Source organism: Gossypium hirsutum, chromosome D03, assembly GCF_007990345.1.
Source record: "Gossypium hirsutum isolate 1008001.06 chromosome D03, Gossypium_hirsutum_v2.1, whole genome shotgun sequence".
NCBI classification, from domain to species: domain Eukaryota; kingdom Viridiplantae; phylum Streptophyta; class Magnoliopsida; order Malvales; family Malvaceae; genus Gossypium; species Gossypium hirsutum.
This window is the reverse complement of record NC_053439.1, coordinates 9,041,529-9,047,651: the sequence shown is the minus strand read 5'-3', so window position 1 is coordinate 9,047,651 and position 6,123 is coordinate 9,041,529.

Sequence of the window (6,123 nt, the reverse complement as noted above, 5' to 3'; positions counted from 1 at the left end):
AGGTGAGTGGAAATGTCGCCCAGGTACTGATATCCCAACTTCCTTTAATCAAGCCATGATATTCTGTGAGGCAAAAATGTGGATTTGATTTGTGTGAACTCGAACATCTCTTGCCTTAAATGTGTCTAATGTCAATACCTTTCATGCAGTTTTACTTTAAGTTGTTTTGCAAAAAAAATATATATGCATTAGAAGATAGATATACCAAAATATGAAGTGATTCGTTAGTGGAAAGAGAGTGGGAATCTTCTTTCTTCACTTAGTGATGACATTATGCAAAAGAGTAGGCATTCCTATGGCGTCTATGAAGTAATTAATGAAGCCATCCTGAAGCATAATTGGCAACACTTTGTATACACAATACACTGAGCTTCAGGCTAAACAAATTAAGGAAAGCAAGAGATGATGGCCGCTTCGGCTTCGTCTCAAAGGAAAGAAAAATCGACCACTCAAAAAGAAATTAACAAGAGCAGACATCCCAAGTCAGATTGAATGATACACTAGATGCAGGACTCGAGCCTGATTTTTTAGGAATTTTCACAGAAAAACAATATTAATGTACCTAATTATATGCCAGATATGTTTGGGCTAACGCACTCAGAAGAAAAAGAGCAGGAGAGAGAAGAGGAAGAAGATGAGATGGATTTTGAGGATGATGACTGAACTTTTAATTTTTGTTTTTAAAGATTGTATTAAATATGGGATTATTTTTAAGTTATTTAAATTTTTAGGAGGACTAATAGTAGATTATTAGTTATTTGATGTTTTGTTTAAATTTTCTACGTAGGAACCCCACATAGTAGATGCACTACAATTTGGAGTTGTCAACAATCGAAAGAGAAAGCACCCACCAATAGTTCACAAAATTGTGATGATCAATAGGGTAACTTCTTTCCTTATCTTTTACGGGGCTACACATTGAGGACAATGTGTTATCTAAAGTGTAGGGGGTAACATAGAAAATTTGTTTCAATTTGTTTTAACTTTTTATGCTTTTCTTTAATTTTTCTTGTTAATTGTGTGCTTGAACTTGTAGAAATACAAGTGATTGTTAGGAGCATGTACATAGGTTGATTTTATTTAAGGTAAATTTGGCATGATGATAGGTGATTTTAATTTTTTGATTATTAGACTACTAAGTTTTATAGATTACGTTGTAAATAGGTATTAAACACTTGAATGCACCGACTAATATAGAGAATACAAGGAAACGAGCATGCTAGTATACAAGGAAACGAGCATGCTAGTATGAATGATAAATTGTTGAATTTGTGTTTGTTTAGTTGACTAAACTTGTGAATATTGGGATACCTAAGGATGACCTAAGGCATTGTTTAGTATACACCCAAAGCCTAAAAGATAACCCTATTTATTCATCTTTAGTACTTATTTTGAGCCAAAAAAAAAACACTTCTTGATGAACCTATATACGAAACTTAAGCTAAAAACAATAATTTGTGCTTATCCTTTTTATTTGGTCCTAAACTACATGATTATAGACATTTTATCATACATATTGAAGGTTAAATAGATACATTACGGTGGTTTTATAAAAATAGAGTGATAGGAAAGATCAGTGGAGTATAGTGACTATAGGTTAGCTTAAAAGTGCAAAAAGAAATAAATTCAAAAAGGAAATTACATGAGTAGAAAAAATTTGTGAAAAATGAAGCCATTGGTGAGTGAGGTATCGTGAAAAGGAAAGAAAAGTGACAAAGTCACAACCATAGAAAATCTCATTCATCGGCGTACAAAAACTCATGAGCTAGCCCTAGTTACTATATGATTTTGAGATTTCCTATAATAAGACATGAGGAAGGTGAGAGAAGGAGAAAAAAGGCAGTGAGTAGGAAAGGTTCACTAAGGGAGATAATAGGGGCTAATATGATATGCTAAACTATTTTCATGCTTGAAACTATTTTGATGCTTACTATTCTTGAATTTCATACCTGTCCTAAGCCTCAAAATGTTACAAGCTGAAAAACCTATGTGATCTAGGTAGACTTATTCACAATTTGAAATCATATTGAGTAATTGCAGTTATGAGTATTGGTATTCTGCTAGGATAATAAAATTACTTGTATAATTTATTGATGAATTCCTACATTTGAAACCTTTAATGCTTGTATGTTTTGTAATATACTAAACTTAGGTGTTTGCTATCAGAACTTGTGTGAATATGAAATACTTACTCATGTGCTCCAAAGCTAAACAGTTGTACCATACTTGCTCAAGGGTCGTCTTTCTTTTTTTTTTAGTTATTTTCCTTGAAGACAAGCAATGACTTAATTGTGGGGGAGTTTGATCTGTCGTAATTCGGTGCAGCGAATTAAACTAGTTTTCACACATTAGGAGCTTCAAAACAAGCATTTTAGTTAAGTTTTAATTATGTTTTCATAAGTTTAGTTAAATTCAATAAAGTGTAGAACTTGAGTCTTTTATTGACCTTAGGGGTTGAATGAGGCCTAAGGGTGAGCTAATATACTTTGTGAGCATGCAAGAGACTATTAGAAGGTGTGCTAACTTGATACTGGTTGCTATGTTGAAACACGAAGAGCTAGATGTCGCAAAATGGGGAGCAGAATAGAAGAATCCCAAGACTACCTTTAGTGTCGCGACACAAGCTAAGGATGTCGCAACACACCCTTGAAGATGAAGCATACTACCCTCCATGTCGCAACACAGGACCCGGTGTGTGGTGACGTCACCTTTGTACCAGAAATAATTACGAGTCAAGGGTGTTTTGGTCTGCACAATCAAATGTTAAGCACGATGACCATAGTTGACCTAGGGTTAAGGACGATGACCACGCTAAAGTCTATAAATAGGTTCATTTAACACATGTTATGGACAACTTTCATATTTTATAATTTTCTTTTTAGGTTTAGTCATTAGTTTTTCTCTTTTCTTAGGCTTTAGGTTTATTTCAATTTTGTTATTTGTTCTTATGGAAGAAATCAAAATTTTGAAATATAATCAAACTCTGTGAGGGTTTTGGATTCAATTCTAATACAAACTAGGCTTCTTCTAAACTTTATACTCTTGAATTATTATTCATGTCTACTTTTTATATCAAGTTTATATTGTTTATGAGATCCATGAGAAACTAATACTCCTGTTGGGGATTAGCGAGTGGATGTATGATTAATTAACTGTTTTGTAGGGTTCTCTTAGCGGATCAACTATTCAGGAAAGGAATAACCTAAACCCTAGGCCTGACAACCCCAGGAAGTTATTAATGTGGGAATTAACCTAAATTTGGTATGGTCTATCCGTGAACACTTTAACCCTGAACTGGTCTGGACTATGAGGTTGAGAGATAAAAAGTTCTTGTTGACTCGTTATTTTAGTAGAAGATCAGAAGATCCTATTGGGATATCGACTAGTTGATTAAACAAGAAAACCCGAAGCAATAGTTAATTATGAATACCAAAATGAGCTAATCACCTATGCGCATATTTGATATATTATATTATTTGATTTCTTATGATTTTTTTAATTCTTTTATTATTATTAGCATATATTACAAAAATATTTCTTTTTATTTCATCATATTATAATTCATTTAAAGTACTAATTAGATCTATTTCTGCTTAGATTAGAATTAATTTAGTTCTTGCCTCTCTTGGGTATGATCCTTGGAATACTCATCTAATCCGTTGTAACTATATTACAACCTAACCGGTATACTTTTAGATACTGCTTTTTCATATATTTTGTGTAAGATTTCTATTCTAGATGTTCATACATTCAGAGGCGGTTAGGATGCAACATTATAATTGTGTACAATCCATTGACCGACACATATTACAAATCAATTACTGTTCAAAGGCGGATACTATCCACTTCTAAGTACAAATCATTGGCAAATACAAATCACCATTAACTTCAGTTTACATGCAAATACTTATCACAACTAAGGACATTTCATGTAGATACCCATCCTAGCTAGATGCAATTCACATGCAAAAATTTACGTAATACACACATACTTTGTATGGATAGTTCATAAACCCTTCCTTGTGCTAGCTTTTGATTCTTTCAACGCTCCGAAGAGCTATAGTTCCATTTTCATGATATTACTCCAGAGAGCCAGTATTCCATTTATCCGACCGAACCTCTGCAAATCCTCCTTGTTAATTCGAACACTTACGTGTTCCCCTGCAAGGTCAAGGTCATTCACCAATCTCAATTTGCATTTACATGCCCTACCGGAGGCAAATCACATATAATTTCATATTCTCCATACATTTCTCCCATCACATTCACATTTCAACAATTACCTTCATTTCCCCTTTCCACCATTTCAGATACGAAGTGTGTGCACCAAGGAAAGAGTACCCATTTCAATCATTCATGCACATTCAATGACTATCTTTCCAGTTTTTTAACACACTCATGCACAGCTAACTTCTAAAAATAAACTAACCTGAAAGACAACACTTGTAATTCATCAAAAGAAAAAGTGAAAGAAACTTACCAGAAATCTCTAGAAAAAAGTTTATCTACTCTACGGGTTCTTTTCCTTTCACACTAGGGTCTTCTCTCGTTTCTTTAGCTAAATATAATCAAACAGATCTATTAAATACAGAAATAACCGAAACTTTAACGTAAGAATAAGAACCAATAACATGCAATCATTTAACCAAAAAAAAGTTTCCTTCCCTCTAGAACTTCCGATGAAAACCTATATAAATGATTCCAACTACCCTTTCGTTCCTTGATATTGAACTAAAGAAGGACTCAAGAAATTACCAGTAATAGGCTTGATAAGGATAGTTTCTAATCAAGCTATAATAACTGGTTCCTCCTTCAAGCAACGAAGAACACTCTTAAGTTTCTTTGGAGATAGCAAGGATGGACAATGAAAAGAAAAAATAAAGTATTTTCTCTATTCAACTTCCATTCTATTTATATAAAATTTAGCCCATAATCCCATTCTAAATAGGATCCTTAATCACATTACATGCACACACGATTCCACTAATTAGAGACTACTATCGAGGCTCTCCAAGTGTCATGCACAATTACACGTTTCCCTTCTGAAGACATGACACACATCTAGTACATGTCCCACTTATTGTGGGTTCTCAAACGAGCAAACAAGTTCACCACAATTAAACTAGTTGTTGGCGAGTTCACAATCGAAAGAGCTCGCCAAATGCGGAATAGGAGTTTGGAAGATGGTGGGATATGGTGAAACAATTTGCAAGGGAATGCGCCAGAATAAAAAAAAAGTCTAATCTCGTGAATTTGACTAGCTCATACACAAGTCTTCATCGATCCCACTTGGTTAACCATACAAAACGCGGGTTAGAAAATTTAGGGTGTGACAAGTTTTATTTTGGTTATTTAATTATTATTTTCTATAATAACTTAATTTTTTTGAATAAAATATTTTTAGTCACTTTTATCATTAACTTAATAACAAAAGTCTAGCATGGGTTTTTTTGTTGGACTAATAACATATTAAACATTAAAATGGTTGGGTTAACGACACCAACTGTAACGGTCTTACTCTTTACTACAAAGATATTACCAGTTTTAGGTTCTCGTGTCTTTATCATTTCTAACTCAAGCATTGGAAAGAAATTGCAAGTCAAGACCATGGCACTTGATATTTCCAAATTCATCAATTGAATGAAAGAAAGAACAAAGTGGAAGATACTGTTGAAAGTATTTTGGGTACAAAAATCTTAAAAATATTTTTGTATTTACTTATTTACATTTTTAATTTTTTATAATTTTTTTTACATTTTTAAAATTTTTAGGACTTTTAATTTTTTTATAATTAGGACTAAAATGAAAAATTTCAAAGTAATTATCTCAAACTTTATAACTAGTCCTTAATTCAATAATTATCAAGCTCTCGACTTAAGCAGCTCGAGCTATCAATCAAGCTGAATTCAAGCTTAGTAATACTTGACTCAAACAACTCACAAGTCTTATTAAGCTTTACATTTATTATATTATTAAATTACGTTACTACCCTTAATATATATTATTAACTCTAAGCTTAATTATTAAGCCAAGCTCGAGCTTGAGTATAAAAATTGACAAACGAGTTTAATCAAACTCAAGCTCAAGTAGCTTGATTATATCTCGAGCTGAGCTCGAATTTAA